This window comes from Protopterus annectens, chromosome 5.part0, assembly GCF_019279795.1.
Source record: "Protopterus annectens isolate FY-2018-M chromosome 5.part0, PAN1.0, whole genome shotgun sequence".
Taxonomy (NCBI): Eukaryota; Metazoa; Chordata; order Ceratodontiformes; family Protopteridae; genus Protopterus; species Protopterus annectens.
The window spans coordinates 670919864-670936663 of record NC_056735.1 but is presented as its reverse complement, the minus strand read 5'-3'; the positions used below and the strand labels follow the sequence as shown (position 1 = coordinate 670936663).

The 16800-nt window shown below is 42.9% G+C and overlaps 1 protein-coding gene across 2 annotated transcripts in view; it reads left to right on the top strand.

Annotated features, from left to right (window-relative positions):
* The window catches only part of ZBED1 (zinc finger BED-type containing 1), a 152854-nt gene that overhangs the window by 25895 nt on the left and 110159 nt on the right, over positions 1–16800 (top strand). The window lies entirely within an intron of this gene.

The following is a 16800-nucleotide window of genomic DNA, read 5'->3' as shown; positions in this document are numbered from 1 at the left end:
ATTGAAAAAGGGTAATTGTGAGGTGGAGTTCAGGGATGAGTTAAGACAGGCACTATGTGGCAGTGAAGAGTTACCAAATAGCTGGGTAACTACAGCAGAGCTAGTAAAGGAGACAGCTAGAAAGGTGCTTGGTATGACATCTGGACAGAGGAAGGACAACAAGGAGACGTGGTGGAATGAGGAAGTACAGGAGAGTATACAGAGAAAGAGGTTGGCAAAGAAGAAGTGGGATTGTCAGAGAGATGAAGAAAGTAGACAGGAGTGTAAGGAGATGAGGTACATGGCAAAGAGAGAGGTGGCGAAGGCTAAGGAAAAGGCATCTAAAGAGTTGTATGAAAGGTTGGACACTAAGGAGGGAGAAAAGGACCCGTACCGATTGGCTAGACAGAGGGACCGAGCTAGGAAAGATGTGCAGCAGGTAAAGGTGATAAAGGATAATGAGGGAAACATACTCACAAGCGAGGAGTGTGTGTTGAGGAGATGGAAAGAGTACTTTTGAGGGGTTGATGAATGAAGAGAATGAGAGGGAGAGAAGGTTGGATGATGTAGGGATAGTGAATCATGAAGTACAATGGATTAGTAAGGAGGCAGTAAGGATAGCTATGAAGAGGATGAAGAATGGAAAGGCTGTTGGCCCAGATGACATACCTGTGGAAGCATGGAGGTGTTTAGGTGAAATGGCAGTGGAGTTTTTAACCAGATTGTTTAATGAAATCTTGGAAAGTGAGAGGATGCCTGAGGAATGGAGAAAAAGTGTTTTGGTACCGATTTTTAAGAATACGGGTGATGTGCAGAGCTGTAGTAACTACAGAGGGATTAAATTGATCAGTCACAGCATGAAGTTATGGGAAAGAGTATTGGAAGCTAGGTTAAGAAGGGACGTGATGATTAGTGATCAGCAGTATGGTTTCATGCCGGGAAAGAGCACTACAGATGCGATGTTTGCTCTGAGAGTGTTGATGGAGAAGTACAGAGAATGTCAAGAAAGAGTTGCATTGTGTTTTTGTAGACTTGGAGAAAGCATATGACAGGTTGCCTAGAGAGGAGTTGTGGTATTGTATGAGGAAGTCAGGAGTGTCGGAGAAGTATGTAAGAGTGGTACAGGATATGTACGAGGGTAGTGTGACAGCGGTGAGGTTTGCGTGGGAGTGACGGATGCGTTAAAGGTGGAGGTAGGGTTACATCAAGGATCGGCTCTGAGCCCTTTCTTATTTGCAATGGTGATGGACAGGTTGACAGACGAGATCAGACAGGAGTCCCCGTGGACTATGATGTTTGCAGATGACATTGTGATCTGTAGTGAGAGTAGGGAACAGGTGGAGGAGAACCTGGAGAGATGGATATAATGCTCTAGAGAGAAGAGGAAGGAAGGTCAGCAGGACTAAGACAGAATATATGTGTGTGAATGAGAGGGAGGATAGAGGAATGGTGAGGACGCAAGGAGGCGAAGGTGGATGAGTTTAAATACTTTGGGTCAGTAGTTCAGAGTAATGGTGAGTGTGGAAGAGAGGTGAAGAAGAGAGTACAGGCAGGAAGGAGTGGGTGGAGAAGAGTGTCAGGAGTGATTTGTGACAGATGAGTACCTGTAAGAGTGAAAGGGAAGGTCTACAAGAGGGTAGTGAGACCAGCTATGTTATATGGGTTGGAGACAGTGGCACTGACAAAAAGGCAGGAGTTTGAGCTAGATGTGGCAGAGTTAAAGATGTTAAGATTTGCACTGGGTGTGACGAGGGTGGACAGGATTAGGAATAAGTATATTAGAGGGTCAGCCCAAGTTGGAAGGTTTAGAGACAAAGCCAGAGAGGCAAAATTACGTTGGTTTGGACATGTGCTGAGGAGGGATGCTGAGTATATTGGGGGAAAAGATGCTAAGGATAAATCTACCAGGTAACAGGAAGAGAGGAAGATCTAAGATAAGGTTTATGGATGTGGTGAGAGAGGACATGAAGGTGGTTGGTGCGACAAGAGCAAGATGCAGGGGACAGGAAGAAATGGAAACAGGTGATCTGCTGTGGCGACCCCTAACGGGAACAGCCAAAAGAAGATGATGATGGTGACAGTGGCTTGGGCTAGACAAGTTGCAGTGTGTGTCATTAATATCGTCACCAGTGCTGTTGCAGAATTTGTAATTAAGATCCTGGTGGCTGTGGAGTCGTGTTACGCAGAATTTGTAATATTATAGTGAACTAATAACATTTTATACTTTAAAATACAATACACCAAAATGAAATGCAAATTAATTTTTTGCTGTGTAGTATTTCATTTCCAAATTATTGTTGAATGTATAGGTATAGTATGGATTGGTCTGGACTTGATGCATGTCATAGTATTATGACGGTCACCCAGGCATTTTGGCTGTATGTAGCTCCTTTTCCTGTTGAGCAGGTGCTGCAGAGTGTTTTTGGTTTTAAGGATGCAGGAATGGGGCCTTCTCTGCCTCTGGTTATTCCCTTACTTCCTTGTCACCCAATTTCTACCCTTCCTGGAATGGCATAACCCCCAGATTGCACCATACTACGCAAGGTATGTCCATTATTATGCAAATCAGCTGCACAGTGAGTGTCTAAAGAATTAGACTAGTAATGTCTCATTGTCAGCCTTGAGGCTGGTGCTTGTCATCTAAAACTTCCTGCATTTATTGCCTAAAACAGTTAGCCTCTTTAATTATTTGGCTACTAAATCAGAAGCCCAAGACCACATCCGGGTCATCTTGCTGGGGGAGGAAGGAGTCACCATATGTGGTAGCATTTCACCCTAGCTACTCAAGGAAGCAGGAGGTAGAAGCTTTTTCATTGCTGTCCTCCTTGAAAATTCTAGCAGTTCAGTGGGCTTATCATGGGGACCAGCATGAAGGTCTGTTATGCAGTCCAGAATACTGCTCATCCACAGAAGGTTAATGAAATGAAGTATTGACATTTGTTAAGGATGGCTTAGCAGTCCTGCTGTGCCCTGTTGTCATCCTCTATAGCAGGGTATCAAGTTTTTGTTCTTCCTTCACCTTGTTTGATGGACTGTGAGAGGTATACCAGAGGGAACCATTTTTGGGGAGATTGTCCCAGGGTATATGCCCTTCCCAACTCCTTATCAGCAACTATCTATTGTCATAGATCAGTCCTCAAATCCCAGACCAGATCTCCATGGTAACACTCACGACCAAAGAAGTTTTATCTCCATGTTTTGCACAGGTCACTAGGACATGCTATTCCAAAGTGAGATTTTTTTGCATGTCCCTGTGGTAATAGGGCCATATCCCATCTCCCATCTCCCATAGTGTAGTGCTCAGGAAGAGTAATCCCACTCTTTCTACTGAGGAAGAGGTTTGGTTGCACACTGAATGGGTTCAGACTGCTACAAAGGAAATATCGTCTTTGAATGGTAAGTTTTTTAGATTTAAACATTTGGCATTCTAGAAACAATAAAACTGAATCCCAGAGGTGGTGACTGAAAGAGGTTTTTAATGAAAAGAGAGTTAATATGGCAGCTTAGGCTGAATGCCACTTTACCCACTGGCTTAAATGAGCAGGTTTCCTTTAAATCTATTTTAAATGAGAAGGCAGAGAGAACTTTAGCTACTTTTATATTTATATTTTATATACATTCCTTTTAAGCTTATTGAATTGTTTTGTTTGTATTGAACAGATGCTGTTGGCTATGATCTATTAGCACAATAATGGAACTTTAAGACAGGATTATTTGTTGAGGTTCAATTAATTAATTGATTGGAGGATACCTTGTAAGGTATTTGTAGTGAATACTGCACCGTGAATTTTATCTGATGAAGTGTCTGTTTATGGGACGAAAGCGCTCATCTTTGTTTTCTTATATTCACAAATTGTCAGCTTTTGAACCTCGTGTGAGTTGGATTGGGTATAATTTATTTTTGTGGTATTGTGGTTACCTGCATGACTTTTTGGTTTCTTGTTTATTAATTGTGGATTCTGCTCAGAGGGAGTAGTGCTGACAATGGATTCTTCTGAACTTCTACCTACCAGGGAATCCCTGGTTAATAATTCTGGGCAAAGTTCAGAAGTTGTTCACCTTAAAGAGGATGTTGCCTCTTTAAAAGGTGAATTGACCCAGTTGATTGAACTTTTGATGCAGACTGAGGATTGAGGTACATTAAGGAAAGTGGGCGGTACTGTACCTTCTCCCATTTGTGTAGGAAGTGGTGTCCACAGCTCCTCTCCGCAGTTTGTTTCGGCCCACAAAAATAACAGCAGGAGCAATGGGGAGTCTGTTCAAGCTGGAAGAAGAGGTATCGTCAAAGAAGGTGCCTCTTTTCAGAATAAATCCAATTTTAAGAGCACAAGTAACGTTAACAGACCAGCCCACGGAACGATAAGAAAGCGTCTGCTAATGGAATTATCAGGTACTGGCTTTAAATCTGTGAAAACATATGCCAGAGTAGTTGAGCAAGCAGAGAAGGTTATTGATGTTAATGGTGGAATGGAGGAGAGTGCCGTTCCACAATTTAAGCCTATTATTGACATGACTTTTAATTTTAATCCTAGAGAAGGTGTTGTTCCTAAGGGGAACAAGTATGAACATTTCAAAGACTTTCCGACTTTATAGGATCTGATTTTTATGTTGGACAGAAAGTTATATGAGTTCAGATTACAAATTGAGAACAGCTACCATAGGAGAATGTATTAAATTAAAAATTGTTCCCCAAGGTTTGCATATTAATAGTGAGTTAATAAAAGATTTTATTGAATTTTTTGATAAATGTGGTTTGAATTATAATGATGGTGTATTGAGCGTACTAGGTCCTAAAGTAGATAAGCTAAATCAAAGTATTTTATGTGATTTAGTGTTTTCAGAGCATATGTTTTTATATGAAAGGGTGTTCGCCACAATTGATAAAAAGTGTCAAAATTTTTTTATTAAGAAACAATGGAAGCTCGAAAGGGACATTAAACAATATTCCCAGAATAAAGCATATTCCATTCCCAACACACAGGTCGATAAATGGGGAAAGAAGAGGGTTTTAGTGGTAGAAAAAGACCAGTCACCACCCAAATCTAGAAGTGGATCTTACAGTGAACGGGTGGGGTTGGGGGGGGGTAGATGAATTGGATTAATTTTCACATAGGCTACAGGATTTTTATCCACTACATCGCTTCGAGAGATTAGCCAGCAAATCCAGGCAGGTTTTAGATTTGGGGCAACATCAGGATCATCCCCAAGGTAATTTAAGGCCATAGGATATTTATCCACTACGTCAGTCTGAGAAATTTGCCAGCAAATCCAGGCAGGTAGTAGATATGCCAGCAAATCCAGGCAGGTAGTAGATATGGGGCAACATCAGGATCATCTCCCTGGGAAATGCAATCAAAATGTAGGGATGGTGAGGAGGATAGAATAGTTTTTAGTAATGGTGGTGTTACAGGATCTTACAAAGTCTTTAAGATATACAGTTACACAGAAGTATCCATGGTTAGGAACATTTCACTTTATTTTTGAAGGGCTTTAAGTTTATTCATACCAGGGATGTTAACATAGTGGATTTCATACTAGAATTAAAACTGTTTACTAGAAAGTTGAATTTGGAGACATTTAAGGACCAGGCAGGAATGGACAATAGGGTAGTTTACACTTCATCTTAAAAAACATAGTACTTTCAATCCACCTCTAAACCCTATTATTAAAGCTTTTGAGAAGGCAGTGATGAAATATGTGTATAAGCTGTTCTCTCAGGATAAGAGATTCCTATCAAATTTAACTAAGAAGGAAAGAGTTTTTAAATATGTTTGGTAATAATAACAGTATAAGAGTCATGAAGCTAGATAAAGGGGGAGGGGTTGTGATGTTTAACACTGAAGATTATAACAGTGCCATGACCATTTTATTGCATAATAATGCTATATATTCTCATGTATCAAAAAAACTCCCAGATTTATATTGCTTCTAGGTGGACTGATTCTCATTTAGAAGAATACTTGTTGGATAATAGAATAGATGTAGGTGTTTATGAAGTCAACCCAACCCCATTATCCCAATATTTTTGGGATTCCCAAAGTACACGTGTAGAGAGTCCCTCCTTTTAGCCCAGTTGTATCTGCCAAATGATCAAAGACCCATCCTTTAGCAGTGCAGATAGATCATTGGGTTAAAGAAGTGGTGGTAAATACAATGCACCAAATTTGAATAAGGACTCATGGGATTTTGGGGGGAAAATTAAAGCAAAGTATATAGAAAAGAGATTTAATTTTTTGACAGTTGATGTAGTCAATCTCTTTTCTGTGATTCCCAAAAAAGAAGGGTTGGAGTATTTTCAGAATATTTTACATCAAAAGTCTACCTTGCCCAATGAATTAATTTCTATTACTAGTTATGAAACTGGTTTTAGAGAACAATTTTATACATTTTGAGGGGGGATATGATCAACAAATTACTGGAGTAGCAATGGGTGCAGCATGTGCCCCAGTATTTACAAACTTGGTTATGTTAGGTTGGGAAAATGAGTTTTCAGCAGCCATAGTTTTTGCATCACTGTTTCGGGTTCTTGGGTGACAAACTTATTATGTGCCATGGGTCAGTTGATGAGATTACAGCATTTGTAGATCATCTGAATTGCTGCACCAGTTATTTTAAATTTACTATGTGTTGGAAAAAGGATAGTATAGCAATAACCCACGCCTGGGTGTGGGTAATGCTAAATTTACCCACGGTTGGCGTGGTTTGGTCCCGAGGCCCGAGGACCAAACAAAGCCAACCGTGGGTAAATTTAGCATTACCACACCCAGAAGTGGGTTATTGCTATTATACCATGACATTATTTAAGAAAAGAAACTAATACTTTTCTTAAATAATGGCATAGTATAATGCCTGTTTACTGCCCTTCGCGGATGTCTGGCATCCGGCAGTTCTGATGTACTGCGCCTGCGCGGTACATCAGAGTTGAGCAAACGGAGAAAGCAAGATCTCCGTTGCTTTTTATGTCTCGCTATGTTAAATGAGTTTAACATAGCGAGACAGTTTAAAATAAGCAACGGACATCTCCGTTGCTTATTTTAAACTGTCTCGCATGTTAAACTCATTTAACATAGCGAGACATAAAAGCAACGGAGATCTTGCTTTCTCCGTTGCTTTTAAACCTGTCTCGCTATGTTAAATGAGTTTAACATAGCGAGACAGCTTTAAAATAAACAACGGAGATCTCCGTTGCTTATTTTAAAGCTGTCTCGCTATGTTAAACCCATTTAACATAGCGAGACAGTGTTTTAAAAAACGAGTTATACTAATGGAAAAAAGTCCGGGCGACCGGACCTTTTTCCATTAGTATAACTCGATTTACAACGGGCACGCTGGCCAATCAGCGTGCACGTTTTGGAGGGGGGGGTCATGGTATAATATAAGTTATTTGGATACCTGCATTTCTCATACAGGTTGTGGTTTCAAATCTAACGTTTTGTAGTAGTTACTTGCACTCTTCTAGTACTCACCCACATTTTCAAGTGAGACATTTGGTAATAGGGAAGGCCATACATATTGCAAGGATGACATCCGAGGTAGGGGATGTTTGGGGTGAACTTGAAAAATTAAAGGAGATGTCCTTCAATAGGGGTTATCCAGAAAAAAAAATGCTTGAGGGGATTATTAGTGAGGTGTACCAAGGGTGGAGTGTTAAATTTCAACACCTGTAGTTACTGGGTTAGAAACACCAGTGGAAGGCTGTAGAAATGCTAGGTTTGAGAAAACGTTAATACTTGAGTATAACCAAATATGCTAGTAACAGCAGAGAAACTGTAAAAAAAAAAAAAACTGGAATATTTTCATGATTAATAAAGAATTATATGAACTGGTTCGGCAAAAACATGATCACATATAAAACTGGAAAAAAATTTCAAACAATTGTTTGAGAGTGGCTGATCTTATGCCACATCTAAGAATAGGGACACTGGCCCTTGTGGCAGATGGTAAACAGTGTCCATCCTTAAAAAGGGAACATAGTTTGATTTTGGAAAATGTTTTGCAGAGTAGGCTGAATTTTCAAGATGGGAATTTTGTAGTACTTCTAGATTGGTTTGTTTGGCCAAATGTAATGGATGTCCTGCTTTCAATATAGGAAAGACGAAGAGAGCTTTGAAAAATAGGATATATGAGCACATTTATTACATTTCCATAAAAAAGGAGACTAGCATTCTATCACATGTAGAAAATTTTCCCATTTTACATTTGGCATTCTAGAACAATACAACTGAATCCCAGAGGTGGTAACTGGAGGAGGTTTTTAGTGAAAAGAGACTTGATATGGCAGCTTAGGCTGAATGCTAATTTACCCCCAGTTTAAATAATCAGATTTCCCTTAAATCTGTTTTAAATGAGAAGGCAGCTTTTATTTAAGGCAGAGAAGAGAGAACTCGGCTACTTTTATATTTTATATTCCTGTTAAGCTTATTGAGTGGTTTTGTTGCTGTTGGAACAATGCTACAGGCTATGATCTATTAATACACTAATGGAACTTTAAGAAGTAGGATTGTGTATTAAGGTTCAATTAATTAATTGATTAATTTAAGTGGGAGGGTGCCAGAGGGTGCCATGTAAAGTATTTGCAGTATATATGAAACGTTTACCCACCCCTGTTAAAATGCCAGGTTTTTGTGATATAAAAAAATGAGACCACAATAAATAATTTCAAAACTTTTCCCACCTTTAATGTGACCTCTATAACCTGTACAATTCAATTGAAAACCAAACAAGTCTTTTAGGGAAAAAATATAAAAAAATGTGCAATGTCCTGGTTGTATAAGTGTGCATACCCTTAAACTAATACTTTGTTGAAGCACCTTTTGATTTAATTACTGCATTCGGTCTTCTTGGGTACCTTAAACTAATACTTTGTTGAAGCACCTTTTGATTTAATTACAACATTCGGTTTTCTTGGGTAGGAGTATTACCAGCATGACAGTCTTGACGTGGCAATATTTGCCTACTCTTCCTTGCAAAAGCGCTCCAAATCTGTCAGATTGTGAGGGCAACTCTTGTGCACAGCCCTCTTCAGATCACCCCACAGATTTTCTATTGGATTTAGGTCTGGGCTCATTCCAAAACTTTAATTTTCTTCTGGTGAAGCCATTCTTTTGTTGATTTGGATGTATGCTTGGGGTCATTGTGGTGTTGAAAGGTGAAATTCCTCTTCATCTTTTTAGCAAACGCCTGAAGGTTTTGGGCCAAAAGTAACTAGTATTTGTAACTGTTCATAATCCCTTCCACTTTGACTAAAGCCCCAGTTCCAGCTGAAGAAAAGCAGCCCCAAAGCATGATACTGCCTCCACCATGCTTCACCGTGGGGATGGAATTCTTTTGGTGAAGCGAAGTGTTGTTTTTGTGCCAAACGTACCTTTTGGAATTGTGGCCATAAAGTTCAACCTTGGTCACATCAGACCGTAACACATTTTCCCACATGCTTTTGGGAGACTTGATGTATTGTTTTGCAAATTTTAGCCGGGCCTGGATGTTTTTCTGTGTAAGAAAAGGCTTCCGTCTTCAACCCTACCCCATAGTCCGGACATATGGAGAATATGGGAGATTGTTGTCACATGTAGCGCACAACCAGTTACTTGCCAGAAATTCTTACAGCTGCTTCAGTGTTGCTGTAGGTCTCTTGGCAGCCTCCCTGACCAGTTTTCGCCTTGTCTTTTCATCAGTTTTGGGGAGATGTCCGGTTCTTTGCAACGTCACTGTTGTCCCATATTTTCTCCACTATTTGATGACCATCTTCACTGTGTTCCATTGTATATCCAGTGCTGTGGAAATCTTTTTGTACCCTTCTCTTGAATGATAACTTTCAACAATGAGATCCCTTTGATGCTTTGTAAGCTCTCTGCGAACCTTGGCTTTTGTTGTAGCAGGCAATTGAGTAAATGTCAGGAAAATCCTACTAGGACAGCTGGACTTTATTTGGGGTTAATCCGAGCCTCTTTATTTGTTGGCAGGTGTGTACCTAAGGAGACTGATGGCTGTAATTAAATCAAAAGGTGCTTCAACAAAGTATTAGTTTAAAGGTGCAGCACACACAACAAAGCATTAATTTAAGGGTGTGCACACTTATGCAACCAGCATATTGTACGATTTTTATTTTTTATATATTTTTTTCCTTAACAGATTTTTTCATTTGAATTGTACAGGTTATAGGTCACATTAAAGGTGGGAAAAGTTTTGAAATGATTTATTGCAGTCTCGTTTTTTTTATATCACAAAAACCTGGCATTTTAACAGGGGTGTGTAAAACTTATTTGTATCTACTGTATAGTGAATACTGCACCATGAATTTTATATAAAGTCTCTGTTTATGGGACGAAAGTGCTCTTCTTTGTCTTTTTACATTAATACATTGTCAGCTTTTGAATCTTGTGTGTGTTGGATTGGGTATAATTCATTTTTATGGTATTGTGGTTGCCCGCACGCCTTTTTGGTTTCTTGTTCTTTTAGATATAGTCTTTTTCTTTGCCCTTTCTTGTGCATTTCTGTTTTCTTGTTTAATGCAATAATTTTTGGATTCTTTTTTTTTTTTTTTGGTAGAAACATGTATAGCCATTTGTTATGTATGGAGCCACATTATTTTATGGCATTCAGATAAGCATAGAGTAATAGAGTTTTTAACATGCTGGTGATAATATATATAGAATAATAGCTGAAAAATGACTCCTGTAGGTAGCCTTCCGCATATGAAAACTATAATAATTGTGTGACCACAGTGGCATGAAGGGATGGTAAAACTGTCCTTCACCCCAAGCTGCTCAGCACTCCATATCTGATTGTTGGTATGGCAACATTAAAAAAAAAAAGAAAATAAAAAAAGCAGGATATTGTGTAAAGCTTTATGTGACAGAAATGTGAAATCAGAAGTTACAAATGTTTGAAGTTTAAGTTCATACTGCCAGTACAGTATTGAGGGAAGCAAGTAGCAAACCTCAGATGTTAAGTTGTCTATCTCGCCTTCATTCTTGCTGGATGGGTTCGGAGCCGACCTCGGCTCCGACTCGGCCACTCTAAAAGCTCGAGAGTTGGTTCCACCGGCTCGAGGCTCCCCTTATATCCCACAATGCTAGGCGAGAGTTACCTCAGATCTCGTTTGCCGCTACAGCTTCGAGGTTGGTTGTTTCTACCGGTTCCTGGTGAGTACTATTTTCTTGTGTCTATTGTCTGGGGCCTTTGCACCTGCAGGACTCCTGTGCTGTGTGCCATGGCTTCAGCCCCAGGGTCCTGCAGGAAAGAAAGAATAAATTAATTCTTAGAGGCTTACTCAAGCCAGAGGATTCCCTGTCTGTTTCTACAGGGAAGCCCTCTAAGGCATCTAGGTCTTCGGCTCCGGCATCTGAGCCGAGACCTAAGGTTTCTCAACCTTTGCCTTCATCGGCTCCGGCTGGAGCCGATAAGTCTCAGTCCACAGTTTCTGTGGCTCCCTCGGCTCCGGCCGGAGCCGAGGTTATAGAAGTTCCCGTGTCGGCTCCGACCAGACCTTCGGAGCCGACAACTAGGAAGAGGTCCAGGTCACCATCTCTTGGCTCCGTTCATTCGGCTCCAGGATCTCCCCTGCTGTCTGAACGGAGCCAAAGGTCTCACTCCTCTAGGTCATCGAGGCTGTCGGATCATGACCTTCAGAGGGTAGTGAGTCGACTACTTAAGTCCGAGGCACTGGCCCAGATGCTTCAGAGCCCGACTCATCAGTCGATGCCTGCCCCGGTCCATCAACCTATTCCTCCTTCGACTCTCTTGAGTTCGGAGCCGGGTCGTGTCGGAACCGAGACTGTGATTACGTCGGAGCCGATACAATTGTCTTCGGCTCCGTCGTCGTCTCCGTTTTCTTCTTTGGAAGAATCTCGGCGCCGGACTTCCCTCGTCGGCTCAGAGGGGGTGAGTGGCATCGGACCCTTGTCCGACCCCCCTCTCCCTCTCGGGGCTTCGGCGCTGGTGAGTTCGGCTCCGACATCGGCCTCGGAGCCATCACTGTCAGTGCCGAGGGGGGTTCTTAGCTTCTCGGAGCGGGGACCTCTGGCTCTGCCTGACAGGGGTGCAATCGAGGTCATGCGGAGTGTGTTAGAGCCTGGCTCTACTCCACAGTCGGCTCCGTCCGCCCCTCCCTCTATGGTGCCTCAGGCTAAGTCGACTCACTCCCTCATCCCGGACCGCAGAGAGCCAGCTCCTCAGGAGCCCCTGTGGGGATTTCATCCTCTTCCGAGGCCTCTCCTGATTTGGCAGAAGAGCCCCTCGGAAGAGGAAGTGTAAGAGGAAACACATTGACTCACCTGAGTCCATCACGTCAGACACAGATTTGGATGATTCTGAGGGTTCCCCGTTCCCCTTCTGAAGATGTCTCATTTGCAGACATTCTGGAGATCCTGAAACAGAGGGGAAATTGGCCAGCCCTCAACCCTTCGGAGGACGAATCTGTGTATCTTGAGGCGTTGGCTCTCGTCCTTCCACCTCCTGGGTGTCCCCCCTTGACCCCCTCATGCAGGTGGTTGCTAAGAAGGCATGGACGGCTCCTGATTCAGTGGACCCCACTACCAGGAGACCCTCTAAGTTCATAACAGCTCCAGCAGACAAACAATTTTTAACAAAAGGAGTTTCTGTGGATGCTATGGTGGTAGCTGCTGCCACAAAGAAGGAACTAGCTGATCCTTCAGTACCTGTCCATCCACCTAACAAGGAATCTAGGTCCATGGATAGGTACGGGAAGCGGATGTTCTCCTCAGCGACATTTACCATGCGTTCGCTGAACTACCTGTGCCATTTTACTCGGCTTCAAAGGGACTTGATCAAGGAAGCGAGTGAAATGTTAAAGGATCCTACAGCTGCGGGTTTTCAAGACAAGATGAACACGCAGCTGGCTACCCTTAATTCCATATCCAACTCCTCCATGCGCCTCCTTTCTTACGCGGCTGATGGAGCGAGCAGAGCCGCAGGGACAGGTGTGGCCTTACGTAGGCACGCCTGGATGCGGCTATGCAATTTTGCGGACCCCTTCAAGACGTCTTTCACGAACTCCCCTTTTGATGGATCATCTCTCTTTGGTCCTCAAGTGAAAGAAACCCTGACTAGGTGCGAGACTGATGGCAAGACCCTTTCTGCCGTCGGAGTCCGTTTTCAACTCCTTCCAGGCCTTACCCCAAAGGCCAGAAGGGTGGAAAGATGTGGTTCCGTAAACAATCTCAAGGGACTTCGCCTGACGCACAGAGTCGTTTTCCTACCAGAGGCAGAGGTGGGAATAACAATGGTAGACGCCGCCCTAGGGGCAGGGGGTCCGCAGAACCAGGGCAATCGGGAAGCCTTCCTGACAAGCCCTTTCAGCATCCCTGAGGTGTTGCCCGACTGCCCATCTTCGGAGGCAGTCGGGAAGATTGTCACTGTACCCAGAAGCCTGGCTATCCCTGACTCAAGACAAATGGGTACAGTCCATCATTTCGAAGGCTATTCTATCCCCTTTCTTCGCTTTCCAAATCAGTCAAAAATCCCTTCCAGATGTTCCACCCGCTCAAAGGGATCTAGCAGCTTTGGAAATTTCAAAACTGCTTGCAAAAGAGCAATTCAGCCAGTGCCAGCAGACCAACAAGGATCCGGAATCTACTCAAGGTTCTTTTTAGTTCCAAAGAAAACAGGGGACTGGAGACCAATTTTGGATCTCAGTGTCTTGAACAAATCAGTCAAGAAAACAAGATTTCGGATGGTCACGCTGCAATCCATCCTTCCCCTTTTGGGCAAAGGAAACTGGATGTGCTCTATAGACCTTCGGGATGCGTACTACCACATAAAAATGAACAGACGCTCCAGAAGATTCCTCCGCTTCAGGCTGGGAACCAGTCATTTTCAGTTCAGGGCCCTGCCCTTTGGTCTCATCACTGCCCCCCGGGTGTTTACCAAATGCATGGCAGTGGTAGCTTCTCACCTGAGACGACAAGGATTCCAGGTTTTTCCATATTTGGACGACTGGCTCCCCACAGCTTCCACCAAGCATCTCCTTCTGATGGCCAGAGATTACACTTTTCGCGTTTGTCAAAAGCTGGGTATTTCAATAAATTGCGAAAAGTCTGTTTTGTCGCCTTGTCGTACTATTACCTACATAGGCGCAAATCTAGATACAATAAACATGTCTGCAAGGCTAACACATCAGAGAATATCAGACCTTCACAAATTGGTATCACTCCTTCTCAACAACAACAGAATCAAAGCCAGGTTAGTTCTAAAGGTGTTGGGAATTATGGCAGCGGCCATACCTCTGCTTCCATTAGCCAGATACCACATGCGGATCCTTCAGTGGATGCTTTTTACTCAATGGTCATACCAGGAACTTCCAATGTCTCACACCATTGTGATCACGCAAGCGTGCAAAAAGCATCTCATGTGGTGGATGTCTTCCCCAGCTCCTGTCGGAAGACCCTTTGTTCCACCTCCTCCGGTTGCTACTCTGACAACGGATGCCTCCCTGATCGGGTGGGGGGGGCATTATCAGGGCAGGACAGTCCAGGGCACATGGCAATCAAACGAATGCCACTTGCACATAAATGTTCTGGAGATGAGAGCAGTGCTTTTAGCGTTGCAAGCCCTTCAAGACTCTCTTCCCTTGGGAACAATTGCAATCCAGACAGACAATATGTCTGTAGTGTGGTACATCAACAAACAAGGCGGAACCAGATCATACCCCTGTGTCGAGAAGCACTCAGACTGTGGCAATGGGCGATTTCTTCTCAGCGGTTTCTGATAGCAACGCACATCCCCGGGAAGTCCAATCATATTGCGGACAAGTTGAGCAGAGCTATACTCATGCCTCACGAGTGGTCTCTGAAAGACTCTGTAGTGAGAGAAATTTTTCTCAAGTGGGGTCAGCCTTGCTGCGATCTTTTTGCTACTCCCCAAAACAGCAAGTGCAGAGAATATTTCACTCTATTCCCTTTACCAGGCCAACCCAGCAGAGACGCTCTAGTCCAAGTTTGGCCCCGGGGACTTCTGTATGCATTTCCTCCTTTCCCACTGATCTCTCAAGTAATACAGAAAGCTATCGCTCAGAAGTCCTCATTGATCCTCATTGTTCCTTACTGGCCTCGACAAGTGTGGTTCCCCTTTCTACATCGTTTTCTCTTGGAGCGACCGTGGAATCTGGACCTAGTTCCAGATCTTTTGATCCATCAGTCGGGTCAGTTTCATCGCTCCCTCCCCTCTCTGAACCTCACTGCTTGGTTCCTCCAGTTCCAACCTTAGCCAGGCTTCCTCAGTTGTCTCACTCTGTTAGAGATATATTGATAGCTTCCCATAAATCTTCCACTCGAAAGATTTATTTGAGTAAGTGGAAACGCTTTTCATATTGGGCTCAAGGAAAGGACATAGATCCTTTCACCGCTTCCATCCAACTAGTCCTTGATTTTCTAGCTGAACTCTTCCATGCAGGTTCATCTCCCTCTGTTCAATTGGCAGCTATTTCTAATTTTCATGTGGGTATTTCTGAATCTGCCCTAATGTCCCACAAACTCTGCAAAGCCTTTTTGAAAGGAGTTTTTCTTCTCAGACCTCCTATAAGAAATCCTCCTTCTCCTTGGGACCTAAATTTAGTTCTTGCTTCTTTGATTCTTCCCCCTTTCGAACCTGCAGCTTCCTGTTCCTTAAAATTGTTATCATGGAAAACTCTTTTTCTGGTAGCTATTACATCAGCTAGAAGAGTTTCAGAGCTTCAAGCACTCAGTTGCCGCCCTCCGTATCTGTTGTTTCATAAGGACAGAGTATCCTTACGAACTAACCCGTCCTTTTTGCCTAAGGTGGTCTCGACATCAAATCTAAACCAAAGCATTGACCTCCCTGTCTTTTTCCAGAGTATTCCAATAGGTCTGAACAAAAATTACACTGCCTGGATGTTCATCGTCAATTGAGGTACTACTTGGATAGAACAAAACAATTCAGAAAATCTGATCAGCTGTTTGTCTCCTATCACGGAAAGCAGAAAGGGACTTTCAGTTTCAAAGGTATCATTATCCAGATGGCTAACATCTTTGATTTCCCTGGTATATGAAATTAGACAACAAAAATTGCCTAATAAACCTAAAGCCCATTCCACCAGAGCTTTGGCTACTTCTTTAGCCTTCCAAGACAGACTGCCTATTGACACCATTTGTGCAGCGGCTACTTGGGCTACTCCTCACACTTTTATTTCTCATTATAAGTTGGATTTAGCTTCTAGGCATAGAGCTAATTTTGGTTCCACTGTTCTCAGGAGTCTGTTCCGTTAGGCCACCCGGGACAAGGTGCTAGGGACGCGGTCCCATCCAGCAAGAATGAAGGCGAGATAGACAACTTAACATATAGAAGTTGTCTTACCATAACGTTCCATGTTAGTTGTCTTCTTCTCGCCTTCTTCTTGCGTCCCACCCTCCTTCCCCCTGGCCTGGACAGACCTAGAGGAGTTGTGATCGTGACCTCTCTTTCTACCACCTCTTTCTTAGGCATATGCTGTTGTGCATATTTCCTGGATCAGGATGTAGGTCACCCTTCTTTCTTCCTGTTGTTAGAGGTGGACTCTGTTTTAGAGTTATTCTGTTACTATTATAAGCTGGGGTTAGCTTACAAACGAGATCTGAGGTAACTCTCGCCTAGCATTGTGGGATATAAGGGGAGCCTCGAGCCGGTGGAACCAACTCTCGAGCTTTTAGAGTGGCCGAGTCGGAGCCGAGGTCGGCTCCGAACCCATCCAGCAAGAAGAAGGCGAGAAGAAGACAACTAACATGGAACGTTATGGTAAGACATAACTTCTATTTCTTGCAATAGGAAGTATGCGGATTTCTTGATTAACATATTTGATTGATGTTGTTA